At 46.4% G+C, this 21,438-nt stretch overlaps 1 protein-coding gene across 3 annotated transcripts in view; it reads right to left on the bottom strand.

The window, feature by feature from the left end:
* Window positions 1–21,438, bottom strand: part of TIAM1 (TIAM Rac1 associated GEF 1) — a 199,589-nt gene that overhangs the window by 156,574 nt on the left and 21,577 nt on the right. For all 3 annotated transcript variants that reach the window (XM_065066249.1, XM_065066238.1, XM_065066229.1), the window contains exon 2: window positions 2,496–2,837. The gene's annotated coding sequence lies outside the window, so the exon portion shown is untranslated. The remainder of the gene's footprint in view (window positions 1–2,495; window positions 2,838–21,438) is intronic.

A 21,438-nucleotide genomic window follows, 5' to 3' on the forward strand; every position in this document is an offset into this window, starting at 1 on the left:
TTTTTTTTTGTAAATCCTTGACAAGGAGATCTGTGTGTGTATGGCCTTCAGCAAAAATAATCCTATGCCTACCAAAATCAAACAGGAATTTACTGACCAGCTCTCACGTGCTGCAGAGACCAAGCCAAAACCTAGAAAGTTGCACTGGCTGTCCTGTGACAATATAGCACCTTTTCTATTTTAGTTTTGCTTAAGTATAGAAGGGGGGAAAAAAAATAGTAAAAACATGTTTAACTAGTAACTGGAAACTTTCTGTTAAACTAATTAGAGTGGTATATTGGGGTAGGGGTGCACTACAGCTTCCCAGGACATGGTAACTGACCAAACATTACCCACCACTGGCTCCTGGCAGGATCAGCTGCAACAGCACACATCTGTTAGCGCTGGCAATTTACAACTGGAAAGTATTAGGGAGGGCTGATTAATTGCTACAATATGAAATTTCCATGCCTTCATTTTACATTAGTGGCTTCATGGTTAGCAAAAACCTGAGGGAAAACGAGAAAAAAACAGGGGGGTGGTGGGGAGGAGGAAGGAGCCCCTCTCAGACATGTCCATGGCCAGGAGCATCCTCAGAGGATGCTCCATCTTCAGCAGGGCTTCAGCTTTCATCAGAAGCAAACGAGGCCTCCACGCTTTCAGGCTGTGCAGACTGTGGGAGCTGACACAGCGACGTCGTCCAGAGCCCCCAGACAGCCCCACTGCCCCTCTGCGCTGTGAGGGGAGGCTGGCAGGGCTGCTGCCCAAGGGCATGCGGCACGGTGGAGGGACCACAACAGCCACAGGATGGATGAAGGCAACACCATCGATCCTCATTCCCCACCTCCCTCCTCTTCTTCCCCCAAAAATGGAGAGGGGAGGGTTACACAGTGACTCGAAGGCTGCAAACCCCCTGCCCACCCAGTCCCTGGTGCCACACATAGGGACCAGTCACCCTAAAGAGTGGGGACCATCAAAAGCCACCTTCGCCTTACCAGAGTGCAGTAACAGGCCAAAGCACACGCGCCTGAACAGGCATGGGGGCCAGTGACAGCCATGGCAAAACCCCAAATCCTCTCTCAGAGGGCAAGCTCACCACTGGCCCAAAGCACAGAGATGCACAGCACCGAGGCACCAGTGTCGCAGGCTTCCCACCGAGATGCTCATGTCCAGCCAATGAGTATAGGGACAACTTGTACCTACTGCCAAAGCGAGAAGTAAGAAACCCCACCACATCTTGCTTCCCAGATAGAGCAAAGCAAGATGACGGCTTTGTTGTCACCTCCCCTGCATCTTCCCTCCACATGCAGGCAGCGGGCTTATTTCCCATACAAACTCAGACGAACAAAAGAACAAAAACTCTCGCCCCCTCCCTCCGGAGGAGAGAGGAAAATTCAGAACTCGGTCTGCCACCCTGCTGCTAGCTGGCACTGCCGGTGCCACACGGGCCACCGAGCGCCGGGTAATTTCACACACCATATGTGCAGCAATCGGGAAGCATCGAGAGCACAGTGCTGGAGAAGCAGCCACTGCCTGCAAATCAGCGGTGATACAGTGAGAGAGAAGCAGCAAAACAACATCCACAAGTCAGATGTCACATGCAGTCTTTCCAAGGTGACATAAACACCCCTGGACATGCTCTCAGTCCAACACAAAAGGCGCATAGACACAGGGAATGCTTCAGCATCACCCACCTGTTTGTGCAGCATTGCTTGATCCAGAACGCAGCACCCACCCCCACCACCACGTTGCCCACAGGCAGGGATTTGGGGGGCTAGCGTGCCATGCAGTGACAGGAAGGTTCAAGGCAGCAGACTCAAGGCCACTGCACACATGGCTGGTTGCATGTCATGCACCCAGCTGAGCCCTGCAACTCTGCCCTGTCCCAGCAGCCTACAGCCGTACCTCTGCCATCTCTGCCTCCGGCTGGGAAACCCGCTGGCACATTTCTGGCATTGCCACTGACAGGGACACACACCGGGCAGAAGAGCAGGGTGCAGGAGAGCAGCCTTCAGTAGGGGCTGGTGATGGACATACCAAGTGCAAGACATGGGTATCCACTTGCGTGGGAGGAGAAGCCCCCTCCTTGCATGGAGCTTCACCAGTCAAAATACAGCATTGCCAAACTTCGGGCATCAAAACACTGAGGTCTACTTCACACCAAGGGTTTTCCAAGGATTTTTTTGGTGGTGGTGGTGGCTTTTGTTTTTGTTTTTGGTTTTTTTTTTTTAACTGCTGCTTAGTCCATGTGACAAATTTTAAGCAAGCAAGACTCAAATCCTCATAAATAAAAACACTTGGGAATGGGGAGGGGGATACAACATGACAGACACCCACATACTTAGATTGTAAAAACCTAAGAGGTATAACGGCACCAAAGTTCTTGTCTCAGAACTAGTAAAGCTTTGGTTTTTTCTTTATTGAAAATACCTCAGTCACTGAAGAAAAAAAAAAGGGGGGGGAGGGCCAGGGAATGAAGTTTTAAAAACATGGTCTGACATATCATTTATACTCACCTTAACAAGATCTCTTGTCTTCCAAAGGTCTAACAACTTCTAGATGGACGTAGCAGCACTGGAAAGAGCGAGCTTAACAGCACTATCTGCAGAGAGATACCTTTAAAGCACAGGGTCTGAGTTTTTCTCTGTGTAGTCCCATCAACAGATTTTGGTCTTCATGGTTCCTCCAGCTGGCTTCTCCTAAGCAGAAGGGTCTGGAGACGAGTTACACAGTGGCTCTTGGACGAATGCGAGAAGCCTCTCTGGAAAGCTGCGGTCCGGCAATCGGGGTTGCAGGACTGATGCGCCAAACAGCTGTGCCCCGTGTCGAGCCCCGCCGTCAGGTACCAGCACGCTCCCCTGCGCAAAGAGCAAACAGAGAGCTGACAAGTGGAGCCTTCAGCTATGGTGCGGCATTTTGCTTGTGTTTTACGTAACCATTTATGACTGTTATTCAATTATGAAGAAGAGTTTACCATGGAAACTGCAAGGAGGTGTTTTGTTTAAGATACAGAACACACTTTCTAAGTAAGAGCTGTTCATCTCTATGCAAACATCTGAACTGCATTTAAGGTTTCACATTTGGATGTGTTTCTCAGAAGATGGCCAGTCCTACTTGGAGGCTATGCACTGCACAGCACACTTTAAACCAAAGAATTTTTAAATTTTTTCTCCCTAAAGCTAAAAAGCCAGGTGAAACGAAGGAATGGATCCATTCCTTCATGCAGCCACTGCAGGGTTTAGCAGGGAAAGCCATTTTCTGCTGAGGCCCCACAGGACTGTAGCGGCTTAGCAGGCTGCCAGCCTACATGAGCCCCCCGAAACTGCTAAGCATCAGGGACCAGACCCAATCCTGTAGAGCCCACAGTCAGCCAGTAAGTGACCTAGTAATCCAATTAGGCAGTAACACAGGCTGTCTGAAGAAATAAAACAAAGGGAAATGGAAGAAAAAAGTAACAGGAAAGAAATTATGCCTGAAGCAAAGCGTATCCTCATTACGCCCCTTAACCTGCAGCTGCAAGCTGGAGCTTAACTGGGTACACCCAGTGCCTGGGAGAAGGGGACAACAACCTACAGAAAGCCCAGCGTGCACCCCAGCCTGGAAATCCCATCACCAAACACAAGAGCTGCTCAGTGGGTCTGTGGAAGACCGAGCAGCAAAGAGTAAAGCTTGGCATATCTCCAACCTGTTTGAGCTATTTCAAGTGCTTTTCACAGAACCATAGAATCATTCTGGTTGGAACAGACTCTTGAGATCATCAAGTCCAACCATAACCTAACTCTAGCACTAAACCATGTCCCTAAAGAACCTCATCCACATGTCTTTTAAACACTTCCAGGGATGGTGACTCCACCACTTCCCCGGGCAGCCTGTTCCAATGCCTGACAACCCTTTCTGTGAAAATTTTTTTCCTAATATCTAATCTGGACCTTCCCTGGTGCAACTTGAGGCCATTCCGTCTTGTTCTATCACTTGCTACTTGGGAGAAGAGACCAACACCCTCCATGCTACAACCTGATTTTGTCATAACACGTTCAGCCACTGCCAGGTATTCTGAGTGTGTTATCCAGAAAGCCACATAGATGGAAAGCGACAGGGGAGGGACACCGATAATATTTTTTCTGAACATGGCTAGGAGATAGAGGCTGCTCCCATGAGCACTCCCTTGGGGCACCCATCCCCAGCTGCCCAACCTACCAGGTGCCCAACTCCAAAGAGTATCCCATGCTTTTCAGAGAATGCCCCATGTCTAGCACAAACGCTAACAAGTACACGAGAAACCACCCGTTCAGCTTTAAAGGTCAGAAGCCCTGGGAGAGAAGGGAAACACAATTTTAGGGGGCACTGTGAAAGACACTCCAACTGCAAAGGGGGAATTTTCTGGTTTAAACAAATGTTTAAATTGCCAGTGGTTTCCACACACCTAAGAAATGAGCACAGCCAAAGTTTTAAACACACTTTTTAAGTAACTTCCTAGTTGAGCTCTAGCTTCTGTTGGGCTGTAAGGTAATTACAGACTCAAACACAGAGCAAGAGATCTCAGCCACTGATGGATTTGTTAGGGGATACGAAAACTCAAAAGCACAAAAAATATCACATCAGCTTCCATGCTTGAGGCCCAAGCAAACAGCATTATCTGGGTTTTTGGAATACAATAAAATTAAACAAAAAAAAAAGCCTTATAAATGCCATTGCTCTGGAAAAAATAGCATTTTTAATAGGAAAATAAACATAAGGCTTGTTTTATGTGATGATAACTATCAGCATGTCAGGGGGTTTTTATGGTTTCCCCATTATCATAACAAAAGCATGCTGAGCATCTTGCTTGAAGTGCAGGAGTTAAAAATGCATAGCATCCTGACTTAGACATAATTTTACAAACAAGAAGTGATGAGGATGCACTTCTCCTACCACTGAGTTCTTTTTATTAATAACTTCAACAGCACATTAAGTCTGCAGAGAGATCCAGTTGTTTTATCAAGATGGACCTGCAATACAAGATGAAAGCTGGAAAGCAAGATAAGTTAAGGAGCTCAGCATTCACCTCTGGCTTTGAAAAATCCTTCTCCTGAATATTATCAGAAGAGACTCGCTTTTGCTCTGAGCTCTGTGACACGACACTGCACAGCACCATCAATCAATGACGCGATGCCCCTTGGTAGCCATTCACCATGCTACCAAAACCTTGGCTGAGTGTGGCCAGGCCCCCTTTTAAGACAGAGCGGCTCCTACACTGCTCCAGCTTCTATGCCAAGGACTGCTCTGGAGCAGAGGGGCAGCCAAATTGCCCTCCTTGGCCAAGGCCAGACATGGAGCAGCTGAAGCCTGGCCTGTCCAGCCACTGACAGGTTTTTCCACCCTGAGGGTGCCCTTGGGGGCTCCTCTGTGCAGCACATGGGGTTGCCCAGCAGCAGCAAAGGCAGCGCCAGCCTCCCACACATCGGGAAGCACGGGCTCCGTCACACGTACACAGAATCACAGAATGGTTGGGGTTGGAAGGGATGCCTGGAGATCAGCTAGTCCAACGCACCTGCTAAAGCAGGTTCACCTGCAGTAGATTGCACAGGAATGTGTCCAGGCAGGTTTTCAATGTCTCCAGAGAAGGAAACACCACAACCTCTCTGGGCAGCCTGTTCCAGTGCTCTGGCACCCTCAAAGTAAAGAAGTTTGTCCTCGTGTTTAGATGGAACCTCCTGTGCTTCAGTCTGTGCCCATTGCCCCTCATCCTATCGTCAGGCACCACTGAAAGGAGTCTGGTCCCATCCTCTTGACATCCATCCTTGAGATATTTATAAACATTGATGAGATCCCCTCTCAGCCTTCTCTTCTCCAGGCTGAACAGACCCAGCTCTCTCAGTTTCTCCTCATAAGGAAGGTGCTCCAGGCCCCTCATCATCTTCATAGCCGCTGCTGGATTCCTTCCAGTAATTCCCTGTCCTTCTTAAACTGGGGAGCCCAGAACTGGACACAGTTCTCCAGATGTGGCCTCAGCAGGGCAGAGTAGAGGAAGAGGAGAACCTTCCTCGACCTTCTGGTCATATGGTGACCACAAAACATGCTCTCACATGTCCCCTGCTGTGGGCAGGGACAGATGAGCAGCTCGGGACCTGACCAAGCAAATCTTGAACAATGCAGGTTCGCCCCGAGCGGCTGGGCGGTGTTCATGCCATTGGCTACACAGGTCTAGGGAACGACCACGTTTTGCCTTGAAAAAAAATATTTTTCTACCCTCTCCTCAGACAATTAGCAACACAAGCCTGAAACGTCAAAAAACGATTCTTAATTACCAAAGTCAGCACTTAATGACTCCAATTATATTTCCACTGATTTCTGAAAATTGGATTCTCCACTACACTTGCTGTGTTTAAATTAGTTTCTTACCTCATTCACGGTAATTATACTTTGACAAACCAAATTAAAATACAGTTGAGATTTCTAAAATCCTCCTTAAAAGTAGTAGGGATTTAAGAACAAAATATCTCTTAAGGCTACCGCCATCCCCGTTTTTCATCGCACTCCCTTCAGGGCACAGGAATGCAGGGGGTTAAAGGAGGTGAGAGATGCAAAGGACAGTGTTTTTTTTAAATGGTGTAGAAACAGTGTTTTAGTAGTAGAAAACAGTGTTTTAGTTCTGTGATAGAAATTCAGTGTCCATGTATCACACAAATTAGCTTCTCCTTTCATCCTAAAAACCAACAGAAGTTATTCTTCAGGTTCACTGCCACCAGTACCACAGAGGACTCCAACAATGAGGAGATTCAGATGTGCATTACTTGAGAGGGAATACATTTCTCACTTAGAACTAACAGCTCTCTGTATCTGCTCTGCATGCTGAGACCCCAATATCTAGACTTATCACCAAAATATGCCTATGGGGTAAGCATGGCTTCTGCAGGATGCAGTTGTACCCATTTGGGGATGCCTACCCTTTATTAGGGAATTATTTTCAAGTTCCTGTTTGTAATTAGTTTTAGAAATGGAAAAGGACTGGAGAGTAGACAGCATGTGTCAAGAAACTAACCAACCAATGGGAAAAAATGCATTAAAACATGGTATTTTAGGGAAAGCCTCTACAGGCATTTATTTCATACAATACAGAGAGAACAGTGATTTCTCCACAGAGGATGCCCCTCCATAATTTTTTCTCCCAAAAGATGAAGTATTAAACACTACCAGCCCTCAATCTCTCTTCCAGTCTCAAAACTAAAACCTCTGAAGCACATGGGTATGTGTTACATTGCAGCAGCCTGGCAATAGCTACGGGAAGTTGTCAAGTATCCACAGTAACTACAGCGAAGCCAAGGTGCCCAGCAATACGGTCACAGGAGTGTGTCTCAGCACCTGGACAAATTAATCCTAATCCCTGCAGGACCAGAGCCGTTTCGGGAGCCAGATGCCTGGCACTGTACCTCAAAGGACAGGCAGTCACTACTGTGGCTGGGAGGTTAATACACTGAGCAACCAAGCCAGCACTGAAGTTGACTGATGGTAAATTTAAAAGAGGTTTCAGGTTTCTCAGGGATGACAACTGCCCTAAAGGAGCAATGACAAGTCTGAAACAGTCTGGAGCGACATGGTGTGCCACCCGGCAGCTCCTTACAGCAAAGCACTAAGACACTGCAAAGCTCCCAGCAGCTCACTACAACTAAGAGGAATACAAAGCAAACCATCTGCACGTGTTCAATGTGTATAGCATTAATTGAAAAGGCAAGAGGATACAGATTTACAGGGTCACGTTTTCACTTCAGTATAGGGATATAATATGCTGCTGTCACAGCCACTTCTTGCAGTAATACCTTTTCATTATGTTTGTTTCTGCTTTATTTTTATTCTCGTCTTTCACAGATACTCATTACTCAGCAGTGGTTGTTGGATTTTATGTTCACATATGGTTTAAAGAGGTGGCTGTTTAATGTTCCCTATATGTAAATAACTACATGCTGTTTCAGTCCCTGCTGTGCAAGTGAAAGAATGATTAGATTATAAATCTCAAATACAGAAATATGTCAAGTTGGTTTTCATCTACACATCTATTAGAGCTTACTCTGGGTTACATTTTGTATCTTCCATTTCACCCACAAATTCCCACTGCTTTTAATGAGTGCATAAAGCAACCAGCAACAAGCTAAAACAGCCCAAAAATCAGGACTCCTGAGGAGCAGCCCTCTTGTAGGAAGCAGGGCTTTCACCACCACCGGTGCAAAGCCCAATCCGAGCTGGCAACACCAAGGATGTCCCCCTGCTGCGGATGCCTGGGGAACCCCCCACAGCACAGCACAGTGCCCAGGGAAAGGCCATGCGCGACAATGTGACAACCCCTGCTGCCACCCATGCTGGTGCGCCAGCGAGTGGGAACCACCACACAGGGAGCTGGTGTCACCACGAGCAAAGCGCAGCCATGGGACAACACATGCAAACAGCAGTGCAGCACAGCATGGCAAGAGCCAGAAGGGGCAAACACCTGCGTTTCAAATGATTCTGCTTTTACTCTGTTTGTGGCATAACCCTAGTGCTGCTACTTGAACACATGTTTTTCAGTGTAATTTATCATCTTTTTAATAAGGCTGACAGCATTCATTTCAAATCAAAGCTCCTATGTCAAGCACATTAAACCCATTTTTATCTTTCAGAAGTGAATGCCATGAGAGCCAGGAGCAACGTTAACATAACCACTAACATTTCCAGCTTGTTCAGTATCAGAAACCAGCACATAGAATAATCTTTTGAACCTTCCAAGGCGGAGAAGCACTCATTAAGTAACTAAAGGGATACATAATAACCTGATGAAATTTAACAAGGGAAAGTGTAGAGTCCTGCATCTGGGCAGGAACAACCCCAGGTTCCAGTATAGGTTGGGAAATTACATATTAGAGAGCAGTGTAGGGGAAAGGGACCTGGGGGTCCTGGTGGACAACAGGATGACCATGAGCCAGCACTGTGCCCTTGTGGCCAGGAAGGCCAATGGCATCCTGGGGTGTATTAGAAGGGGGGTGGTTAGTAGATCAAGAGAGGTTCTCCTTCCCCTCTACTCCGCCCTGGTGAGACCACATCTGGAATATTGTGTCCAGTTCTGGGCCCATCAGTTCCAGAAGGACAGGGAACTGCTGGAGAGGGTCCAGCGCAGGGCAACAAAGATGATTAAGGGAGTGGAGCACCTCCCTTATGAAGAAAGGCTGAGGGAGCTGGGTCTCTTTAGTTTGGAGAAGAGGAGACTAAGGGGGGACCTCATTAATGTTTATAAATATATAAAGGGTGAGTGCCATGAGGATGGAGCCAGGCTCTTCTCGGTGGCAAACAATGATAGGACAAGGGGTAACGGGATCAAGCTGGAACACAAGAGGTTCTGCTTAAATTTGAGAAGAAACTTCTTCTCAGTGAGGGTGCCAGAGCACTGGAACAGGCTGCCCAGGGAGGTTGTGGAGTCTCCTTCTCTGGAGACATTCAAAACCCGCCTGGACACGTTCCTGTGTGACCTCACCTAGGCGTTCCTGCTCCAGCAGGGGGATTGGACTAGATGATCTTTTGAGGTCCCTTCCAATCCCAAACATACTGTGATACTGTGATAATTTGTTGTTCAGCCAGTCTCCCTTCCTCACCAAGCAATGAGAGACTGCAGGAAACGCTCCTGCTCCCTGCCATCCCCAGCCCTGACGCTCCCAGGCCTCTCAGTGCTTGCTTAAAACAGAAAAAACAAACAAAACTGGGCCTGTACTGCAGAGGATGCAAAGCCTTCATGAGCAAGCAGGAAACATGGCAGGCAGCAGCAGCATCCAAATTCTTTCCAATTAAGAGGGAATTTGTTTGGTTAAAACTCCCATCTCATCCTGGGGGGGTGAGCACACAACCGGCTGCTGTGCACGGGTGTGGGGCAGTGAGCAATTGTCACTGTCAACTCAATCCAGGAGCAAAATCACGTGTATCAGTACCACTGTGAACCGGCACAAGCACTCCTCATGCAACCACCTGCCGCAGGTACATGGGTGTAGAAATCAGTCTCTGGTGGCAAACAAAAAAGCAAAACCAGGAAAAGCCTCAGAAAGCAGAAATTAAGACACTAATCAAGAAACCAGGAAGGAAGGAAAAATTGTTGGCCTGTGGAAGCAGGCAGTAAATAGCCTGAAACTGGGTATTAATTCAATTTATACAAATGTAGTCCAGACTATCAAGTTTGGGCATAGTCTTTCTGTAGTCAAAAGTCAGAGTGACTGCAAGAGCTACAGGATTCAAAAGATGTTCCAAATGAACACTGCAGTACAAGGACAGGAGGAACCCACAGCTGCTCAGGTTTGCCTTCTTCCATCCCCATCCCACCCCCACACTCCTTGAGTATATTAATGAGGAATCCTTGCCCAAATCCAGTTCCAGTAACTGATTTCTGCTGACCTAAAGTTATCCTGCAGCTCTAACAACAGATGATGGATCTCATTTCCTACCCTAGCAGCCTCTTTTCTGTGGCATTGTTCTGCATATTAATGATCCTTAATGAGATCTAAAAGCATCTGCAAAGTCTAAGGTATGGATTTTACCACTTACTCCCAGCTGACGATGGTAAAGTATGTTTAATGATCAAAACCAAGAAAGGAAAGCATTCATTAAGACATCCTCTTACTATTCTGGAAAGGGCATTAAGATGCTACCTCAACCAGTGGTGACAGGTAACTAAGGTAATGAGTAATATCAGTCTGAAAAGGATTTTTTAAAAAATAAATATGGGTTTTTTTTTTTCAGTTGGCAGGGAATAAGCCTAATCAGTGGAAGCAGGGGAAAAAAAAAGGTCAAGGGAGTAAAGGAAAAGAGCTGCCCACTTGCCCATGACACTGTCAGCTTTGGACAATAATGAAAGATTAGGCCTTATGAATACAAGCCACCTCCAGTTGGGGTTCCTGGAATTCAGTGCTTCCCCTAACTGCTGAAGAGGTGCTTGTCAGCTGATCCTTATTTCTCAAGTTTCAGATGATTACTAGGGTGGAATAAGGCAGAAAAGAAGGGTTAATTAAACAAAGAAGCAAATAGGCAAGAGCTTTAGAAATTGATTAGACAATGAAAGTAAATGACTTGGCAAAACAACCTTGATTTCACTGCCAGAGTTATAAAACATTTAAGAGATGGAATGCTGTTTTAATGATTGATTCTCTCACTATACATTCTTGCAGAAATGATATGTACTTATTGGGGACAATGAAATCACAACCAAGACACCTCCTCTTCTACTCTCTGAAAGGAGAAAAAGCTGCCAAGGACCTCTTCATCTAGAAACCAAAGCACCATCAAGGACTCAGGAAAACGATCATGTTGTCAAAATCAAGCTCAGAAAAATAAACTCATCAAGCCTGCGTGGCATTTGTTGTTTCCTTCCTTGGAGGAACAATGCATCAACATTCAGGTAAGTGACCAAAGCCAGAAACCCACCTTCCCTCTGCATTCCTGCTCTATAGCTAGACTCTGCATTTTCCACTCTCACATGTAGATCTATTTCTGTTTGTTTGGGAAGTCATATGGGCTGGGAAAGGTCTACAGCCTTGGGAAAAAAATATGCATAAAACATAGACCATGCCTATGTTACTCATACAATGGTTATTTAATGCTTTTTTGTAATATACTGGTAAAGAAAAGATACTTCAGACCAATTTCATAACACCGAAGTCTTGAATCATCATGTTCATGAGGTCAGAACTACAACTAGTATAAATTTACTTACCACGACCATAAATCCCAGCATCGTAATGCTGAAATATTCCAGCCGTCAGAGCAGCAATGTTGCAGACTGACCCGCATTTTTAACCTCGACTGTACATAATTGTTAATCACTGACCCATTCTCCGGCAGCCCTTGGCTGGAGCGGGTTGCTAAGCGACCCATTTTTGCTCCAGATATTTTTTTTAAACCTAGTTTCAAAAGGGCCAAAAGTCAAAGTGAGGACTATTGGAGACAGATCCAAGGTGGAGGTGCAGGCATAAGAAGCGAGACCAACCCACACCTCTATCAAAAGCTTAATAATATTCAGTGCCACTTTGCTACATATGAAAACCCTTTACAGAAGCCTTGCTGCAGCTCTGACACAGCTCACACGTCTCCTGACCTGCAATATGAGTTGCCTCCTGCTTCTGAATAAGTTCCCGTGCAATCGACAGCACTAGAAGACAGAAATGAGGAGCCAGATCTCCATGTTCCCACGTCTGGGAAGCAGAAGGGCTGCAGCCCAGCAGGGCTGAGAGCACACACTTGGCTGTGCCCACCTGCCAGCCCCGCAGGGGTGGGAAGCCCAAATGCTCACAGAGCCCAGGGCTGACAGGCAACATCCTCCAGACCAGCACTTGCAGGCACCCAAAGGACTGCGCCGAGTAAGAACAGCCTTCAGAAACACACACAGGGTTTTATTAAAAAAACCACACTGCTCTTTGAAAGCTAATGGGAATATAATTACTCACCCAGCAAGGAGTGCAGGGACTTTCTACAGAGTGATGATTAGAAATAATCAGGTAAAATTAATCAAGCAGAGGGTAGAAATTGTCCAGCCTGTGTTTCTGTGCCTGCATTGCCCCACAGCTGTCCCTTCCCACCTCCCACATCAGCAGGGACACCGACACACAGGCCCTGCTGGCACCCAGCCGCGGGACCAATGACCAGCACATCAGGCAACCAAATTATTTCTGCGGCTCCCTTCTACGCACAGGAGCCTGGGGCTCTTGCACCCATGGGGCTACCACACTCCTCGGGACTTGCAGGGAGGGACCTCATCACTCCAGAACTTCTATCCTTCTGCCAAACTAGCTTGGGTGGGACATGGATGGCCAGGGAGGACTGTGAACACTGCCCTGCCTCTCAGTCATGCAAGACTCGGGTCTATTTTTTCTCCTTTTTTTCTTCTTCTCCCTTTTTTTCTTCACGAAAAAGCATGCTGAAGAAGAGGAGAAACACCATGTTACATTGTCTCAGAGAAACATCCTTCTCATTCCGGTATTTTACTCATGTATCACCATCTCATTAACAAACACTATGGTACGTCATTAGTTGTAGAAACTTAATTTCTGTTCTGTAGAAACCAGTGGTAGAAATGCTACAGATTTAAACAGAAGCAAAACTGAGCAACCACACTACTTGTCAAGAAGGAACTAGAAAAGTTACAGGATTCAGGAGGAACATGCAGACAGGAAAGCTCTGAAGTTCTGCTTTTTTCTGCTTACTCTCCCCCCTCCCCTTTTTTAAAATATAACCTACTAGTGTAGGTTACAGTAGGAACTATAGTTACTAGTATAACTAGTGTAAATTAGACCTTTATGATCAAGTTTACAAAGCAGGTGAGCAATTCAATTCAGTAAGACAAGCTGTGGCTATACACCAGAGTGGATACTCAAGTAGCTGAACATGTCTTGTTTTCTTATTTTCAGAAGAGTTTGTGTATCAGTTCAATACATTTATGTAAACATGCCTTTTTTTTTTTCATTTAAAACTTCAAGTAAACTTAAACAGCCTAGCCCAACAAGTACTGGGGTAAATACACACAAAACCAGTAGAGGCTTCTAGCTTGTGTATCTCTTACCATCAGGAATCTTCTTTTCACCAAAAGTAGCCTAGGCTACAATACCAAGGTTTTAGGAGTATCACAGTATCACAGGATGTTTGGGATTGGAAGGGACCTCAAAAGATCATCTAGTCCAATCCCCCTGCTGGAGCAGGAACGCCTAGGTGAGGTTACACAGGAACATGTCCAGGCGGGTTTTGAATGTCTCCAGAGAAGGAGACTCCACAACCTCCCTGGGCAGCCTGTTCCAGTGCTCTGGCACCCTCACTGAGGAGAAGTTTTTTCTCAAATTTAAGTGGAACCTCTTGTGTTCCAGTTTGCACCCATTACCCCTTGTCCTATCATTGTTTGCCACCGAGAAGAGCCTGGCTCCATCCTCATGACACTCACCCTTTATATATTTATAAACATTAACAAGGTCACCCCTCAGTCTCCTCTTCTCCAAACTAAAGAGACCCAGCTCCCTCAGCCTTTCTTCATAAGGGAGGTGCTCCACTCCCTTAATCATCTTGGTTGCCCTACGCTGGACCCTCTCCAGCAGTTCCCTGTCCTTCTTGAACTGAGGGGCCCAGAACTGGACACAATATTCCAGATGTGGTCTCACCAGGGCGGAGTAGAGGGGAAGGAGAACCTCTCTCGACCTACTAACCACCCCCCTTGTAATACACCCCAGGATGCCATTGGCCTTCCTGGCCACAAGGGCACAGTGCTGGCTCATGGTCATCCTGTTGTCCACCAGGACCCCCAGGTCCCTTTCCCCTACACTGCTCTCTAATATGTAATTTCCCAACCTATACTGGAACCTGGGGTTGTTCCTGCCCAGATGCAGGACTCTACACTTGCCCTTGTTAAATTTCATCAGGTTATTCCCCGCCCAACTCTCCAGCCTGTCCAGGTCCCGCTGGATGGCAGCACAGCCTTCTGGCGTGTCAGCCACCCCTCCCAGCTTAGTGCCATCAGCAAACTTGCTGACAGTACACTCTATTCCCTTGTCTAAATCGTTAATGAATATATTGAATAATATTGGCCCCAGTACTGACCCCTGAGGCACTCCACTAGATACCGGCCTCCAACTAGACTCCGCACCATTGACTACCACTCTCTGGCTTCTCTCCTTAAGCCAGTTTGCAACCCACCTCACTAGTCTATTGTCTAGACCACACCTCCTCAACTTAGCTGTGAGGATGCTGTGGGAGACTGTGTCAAAGGCTTTACTGAAGTCAAGGTAGACCACATTCACCGCTCTGCCATCATCCATCCGCCTTGTTACATTCTCATAAAAGGCTATGAGGTTGGTCAAGCATGACTTACCCTTGGTGAAGCCATGCTGACTGCCCCTAATAACCCTCTTATCCTTGATATGCCCTGAGATGGCACCAAGGATAAGCTGTTCCGTTACTTTCCCAGGGACAGAGGTGAGGCTGACTGGTCTATAATTACCCGGGTTCTCCTTCTTGCCCTTTTTGAAGACTGGAGTGACATTTGCTTTCCTCCAATCCTCGGGCACCTCTCCCATTTCCCAAGACTTGGCAAAGATGATGGAGAGCAGTCCAGCAATGACTTCAGCCAGCTCCCTCAACACCCGAGTAATAGAGATGAGTTAAAAAACAATGTAAGCTATATTTTGTAAAGAGGCAGAGAAGGATTTAGGCAACCAGATGATAGCTAGGGACAACATGTGCAAAAAAAGGCAGAGAGCTAAGAGGATGGAGAGGTCAAAGTAAAACAGAGAGGGGCCCTGAGCAGAGCACCCACCCAATGGAGCCAACGGGCATTGCCCAGTGTGGCCCTGGCCAAAGGGACTCCCCATCCCTGAGTCCTCCCCTCGACCAGCATCTCCCCTCCTACTGGGTGGGCCAGGATAATGGGGAGACCAATGGCAAAGACCTATGACTAGGCCCCATCTTCACGATAGGTGAATTTTCAGCCCCCTGAGCAGCAGCTGAGGCCTGCAGGCAGGGACGTACAGAACATCAACCTACGCCACCACGTTTACCTACGTGCTCTGCAAACACCTGGCGTTTGCATCGCTTAGTCTCTGTTTTATAACCTTGTGAAAGAAATGCCATGGAATTATTAGCTTGGAAAAGAAATTATTAAGCATGAAGAAATCATACGAATCCAGGGGGCCCCATGAGTAATTTGACTGCATCTGTTTAGACTATTTTTTTGATAGTTTGTTATAAAGGACTTAAAACCTTAACCCAGCTTGCCTTCACTGCTACTCTCAGGGTCTGAGCGAGCTGTTTATCACACTTGGTGATACTAAAATGAGTTATGCAGCATAAAGCTTTGTCACTGCCTTGTCAGTCAGTCCAAGCAACAGGATACCATCACCTCCAGCTGACCCCTGGAAGTTAAGTATTGTTTCATGAAAAAAATACTGAAGCTTGTTGATGGCAATCTGCCCTCCAGACAGACAGACCTTGCGCAACAGCCGACCTACATCCCAAGCCAAGGCATCGCCCAGCAGGACTGCTAACGGGAGATGAATAACCACGGCACATGGGAAGGTGACGAGACTGAAACACAAAACCAGTGACTTCAGGAAGGCTGTTGGGATTAAACAATGACTTTCCACTGGTTCTGAAGAGGAAGAGCAAGAGATGACCCAGAGTAGGAAACTTGGCCAAATAAAACTGCTAGGAGCTGGATTGCTCACTGTTCCCTTTTGCAAGCAAAGCTTCTAGGAAAAGAAAAGAAACTCTTTTCAGTCCTAGAAGCGCCTGGAGTACAAAACCTGGACTCAGCTTTGTACAATGCCTGTCCCTGAGAATAAAAAGGATCAGGCAGAGAGAGAGAAGAAAGGTGCAATATGTGTGTGCACACAGGCATCAAAGAGGCGCTGCTACTCGGAAGCCAGGACACAGACAGCAGAAGTAATTAAGGCCCACTCGTCTCTGCAGAACACTAACAAAAGAATAAAGGAACTGTAAAGAGTTCCAAACAACAAAAGACTTCCTGGAGAAAGAGAACTAATCAAGTAGCACCTGATAAATATTGCAACTGCTAAATGATTGATGCCCACAGGAATCAAGCAACCAGTCTCCTACCAAAGGCAGAGGTGACTGCTGAGATCACTGAAAGTTTTGCCTGTACAGAGACCTGAGGACCAAGCCTAAAAGTCTCAGTGAACATCCTGATCCCTAAAGAAAGAAAGCAAATAAATAAATAAAAATATTAAGAAAAAAAAAAAAAAAAGGAGAGAAGAAAAAAAGCACAAGAAGAGACAACCAGAGCTAATCTTCACAGTGGTCTGCTACATTGGACAGGAAGCAAATCTGACCATGCATAAAACATGACAACATGGATTTGGAACCAAATTCCTACTTCATCAGGCCTCCTAAAACCAGCCATCGAAGGGAGCCTCAACCTGCTTGACACAAGCAAGCACCAGGTGATTGTGTCTGCCTGGGGGCTTGGGCCAGCAGAGAAGGCAGGCAGGAGCACACACGAGAGAACAGAAAACAAAGAGGAGTGCACGAGGCCACTTACACAGCACGTTGGAGACGGAGATGCATGTTACTCCAGGTGTCTCAGGCAGTCAAAACACACGCTGTTGCCAGAGATGACAACTCCATCTTCCATCTGTACCCTGCGTGCCTGACCCTGCCTTCTGCAGTCCTGGATGCTCTGCACCCACACAATGCAAGGTGTGCAGGTGGAAGCGAAAATCCTTGGTGAAAACCCACCCTACCAAGAGTGGTTTCAAGTGGACTGGCTCCCTGAACACCCCACCACATGGTCACTAGCATTTTCCTTGTCCTTTCCCTTGTGCCAGCCTCCCCAGGATGCCAGGGGACAGAAATCCACCTCCTCCCACCTGACGGTGCACGGAAGCACATGGGGCAGAACAGGGCAGAGCTGGCACAGCCACTCCTGTGCTGAATCCTTTCTAGTAAAGCAGCCTCACGTTTCCAGAGAGCCATTAATCTACCACCTTTCAGCTCTAAAATTCATATAAATTATTTTATTCATAATTAATTAAGGTCTCTAAATGTGGAAATTAAATTACCATTTACAGTGTAAAAGGAGATAGCACAGAAGAACCTAGATAGCACCAACAGTTCTCTATTCTGCATGAATCAGGACATGCGGGGGTGGGGGCTATCCAGCAGTAGCTTTATATCATAATACAGATCTCAGCATCTTTGAAAAGCTGCTCAGGCCCAGTCACAAGAGACCTCTATGTCTACGGTGTCAAATTAATCCCAAAACTCAGATGCCCCTCAGCTCTGCTCCCAGTAATCCCCTGAACTCTTGCATTAGAAGCACATTTGCAGGACAGCTAAAAAAGCAGCGTTTCTTCTATCACTTGGCTCCTCTGCTGGAAAACAAACTGAAGCACAAAAGAGCTGCTCCTCATCACATGTATTTAGACTCACCTTTCCATTCAAATCAGGCTGCAGCAAAAGAGAGAACATACAGGGAAACAGATGGCCCTGCACTGAACACAAGGCGTAATTCACTTGAGGGGCTGAGAGACCTGAGGGAGGGAGATGGGATGAACAAGCTGCAGATCAATGCCACCATTGAATTCAGCCTTATATTTATAGCAGAGCCCAGCTGTAAATACTGTTACACATACTACAGCCATTAACATTTTCTCATTAACTCAGAAGGGAAAGATTCTGAAAAGTTTTTTTGCTGCTTGTTTCAAAGGCAAAGCAGCATCTGAATCAGTGGTGGGGATGATGATGATGACTGTTTCAAAGGCAACTTCCTCCCATCCCTCATAGCCCACCAATGCAGTTAGACCCTTTCACTCTCATAATGGATTCTGATACTTTATCCATTATATTCAGCTACTGCTTTTCCCAAATGCAAAGGGATGTTTAGGCTGAGAGGACAATAGGAAGATAGGAATCTGATGAGGAGCAGCTGAGGGAACTGGGGCTGTTTATCCTGGAGAAAAGGAGGCTGAGGGGAGACCTTATCGCTGTCTACAACTGCCTGAAAGGAGGTTGCAGCATGGAGGGTGTTGGTCTCTTCTTCCAAGTAGCAAGTGATAGAACAAGACGGAATGGCCTCAAGTTGTGCCAGGACAGTTGTGTCTGTGTTCAGACTGGATATTAGAAAAAAATTCTTCATGGAAAGGGTTGTGAAGCACTGGAACAGGCTGCCCAGGGAAGTGGTAGAGTCACCACACCTGGAGGTGTTTAAAAGGTGTTTAGATGAGGTTCTTAGGGACATGGTTTAGTGCTAGAGTGAGGTTATGGTTGGACTCGATGGTCCTGAGGGTCTCTTTCAACTGAAATTACTCTAAGATGGTCTGTATACAGTTACCCAAGGAGACCAGGAAACACATATCCTGAGACATTAGCACACTCAGCCAGGCAGCCAGATTGCAGAAGGGTAATAGCCATGCTGAAATTAAGCAAAGAAGAAAAGGTTAATATATGTGACCTTTCCAGTTCTGTGCAGCCAAAAATAACGATGCACAAACTACAGAAAAGTTTTGGGGCTAGATTTGCTCCCCTCAAGCACCCTCATGTCTCACCAAAGTCAGCGGGGGATGAGTTGATGCCTGCGCAAACAGCATGCACAACTTTTCCTTACAGAGGGAACAGGGGAAAGCTCCTTGCAGTACCCCACAGGAGCCTTTCAGGATCAGTTTTTCACTTGGCAAGACAAAAACCACCAAGCCAAGTAACAGCACAGTCATGTTTGTTGCTGAAAAAGCAGGCTCTGAAAAGATTGAGAATGTGGATAGCAGGAACAAGAAGAACCGCTCCGTCTGGTCTCTCTTCCTCATGCGCCCATCTCTGTGAACCCGCTGTCTCTGTGCATCCAACCAACTGGTAAGTCCCCTTCTGCCGCTGACGCACAAAGGATGCGAAACCTCAATTAAGGATCCATGTCTCGCAGGCTGTCGTAATTCATGCCTTTAGCTCTGTAGGACCCCAGGTCACTTCCTGATGGGTAGCTGCTCCACAAACACAGTTCAGAGGCTAGCACTTCCAAAATGCCTACAGATACACATGCGGAGGTCTATAATTGAGCGCCAAAGGAAATGCAACTGTTGTTCAATAGTCAGTTTTTAAAACCCACAATTGGTTTCTTGCAACATATCCATTAGATATAAGAACACATAGTTACTTTTTCCATTTCAGTTCAGGCTATTCTACATTGCATCTGATGGCTTAAGTCTCGCAGAGTCCAAGGCATGTGCTTGGCTTTGTATCTCTACGCATGGTCTATATTTACACAGCATGAGAGTAGAGTTAAGCAGATACTCAGATCTCAGCAGAAGTGCAGTTGGTATTTTAGTGCCATACCTGAAGGAGCTCTGTATCTCTGTATTTTCAATGTGACGTGGCTCCAGCTGAATGAGGCTCTTGGTTTTCAGTTTAACTACGTAATTTTACATGAGAGGCGGCTCAAATTGATGCTAGCATCAAGATGCTATCAAATAAGGAGACAGATGTGAAAACTGAACAACTGAGGTGTACCTCAAAAGGTGTACCACATAGAAACACCACTGCAACACTGAGGAAAGCAAAAAGCCCCTCCAAAAGGCAGCTCTATTATTACCTGTAGACATACCTCCTCTTGAAGACTCCAACAGTTGCAGCCACGTCCCAGGTGCCCATATTGCACAAACACAGAACCCAGCCCCTGCCTCCAGAGAGCTACAGCAGGGCCAGGGCAAGCCTCCCAAGCAGTCTCTTGCAAAGACTGCTCTAGCTCCTTCCTCAGACTCTTCCTCAGCCAGAGACACCAAATCAACCTGTTTGCTGGGGTATCTGCACTCCCAGGAGGCAGCGGGGAAGAAAGGAGATGTTTCCACACTCCCTTGCCAACGCAGCTCTTTCTGCAAAATGCTGTTTTGTGAAGCATGGTTTAAATCAGACCCCACGTCTGCAAAACACATCCTCACCTCCCATTCCCAGTGCACAAACCTCACAACCTAATGGGACTGCTTACAAACACAGCCACACATGGATGTGCCATACCATCTTCAGACCTGGCACAGCACAGCATAAGCCTTTGGGATGTGCAAGTAGTAAGCGACACACAGAAGACCCAGATTTTGTTTCCACATTTGTCGTTTCACCTAACGCCAGATAGCCCCAGCCACGGGGGCTCCCATTTGCTCAGAGACCCACTGAGCTCCTTGTTTGGTTTGAATGCAGCAACAGCGCTGCCACCCTAATTTCTGACCCCCAGGGTCAGGTCCTCCAGAAGGAAGGGGGTTGCTGCAGAGCCACGTGCCTTCCAACTTGGAAAGCCAACACCCGAGACAGTCCACCCACTTCCAAGCAGCTTGTACGCAAACAGCTCAAGCGTGGTTGACAGGAAAAAAAAAAAAGGCAATTTCCTCATCAGTACCGCTTTTGTTAGCGACACGACCCAAAGCAGCAAAAACACCTTCTGCTAAACCACCCTCACCAAACCAAGAGCACATAACACATCGTAAATACCACTCTTCAGCTGGGGATGAAGTGCTTTTCTTCTTAATGAGCCTTTCCCAACCAGAGCAGACGATGACCACAAAACAATTACAAAGAATAATATTGGAAATTGCCAATTAGGTACAGTATATAAAAAAAGCTTCAAAGAAGAAAAAGAGTTTCAAAGACACTACTTACTTTTACTCAGCTACAGACAGTACTTATTTAAGAGAAAACATTTTGCTGGAAAACATGTTTGTTTTAATTATATAACTCTGACTTCACACACAAACAAATCCAAGCTATGGAAAACACCATGCCTAGGCTTTTAAAACAGCAAGAGTCAAGCCAAATTGAAGAATATGGTACAATAATCAATATTTCTTTGCAATCTAAAAGGTATTTACCATTTGGTTTTGCCCCTGGGAAATAAATGCTGTTGCAAAGTGATATAAAAAACTGTTCCAGAGCAAAATCTGCCTTTGCCGCATCCTTGTTATTCACTGGGGAAAAAAGAATAAATAAAATTGTGCGTATATGTGC

Source organism: Columba livia, chromosome 1, assembly GCF_036013475.1.
Source record: "Columba livia isolate bColLiv1 breed racing homer chromosome 1, bColLiv1.pat.W.v2, whole genome shotgun sequence".
NCBI classification, from domain to species: Eukaryota; Metazoa; Chordata; class Aves; order Columbiformes; family Columbidae; genus Columba; species Columba livia.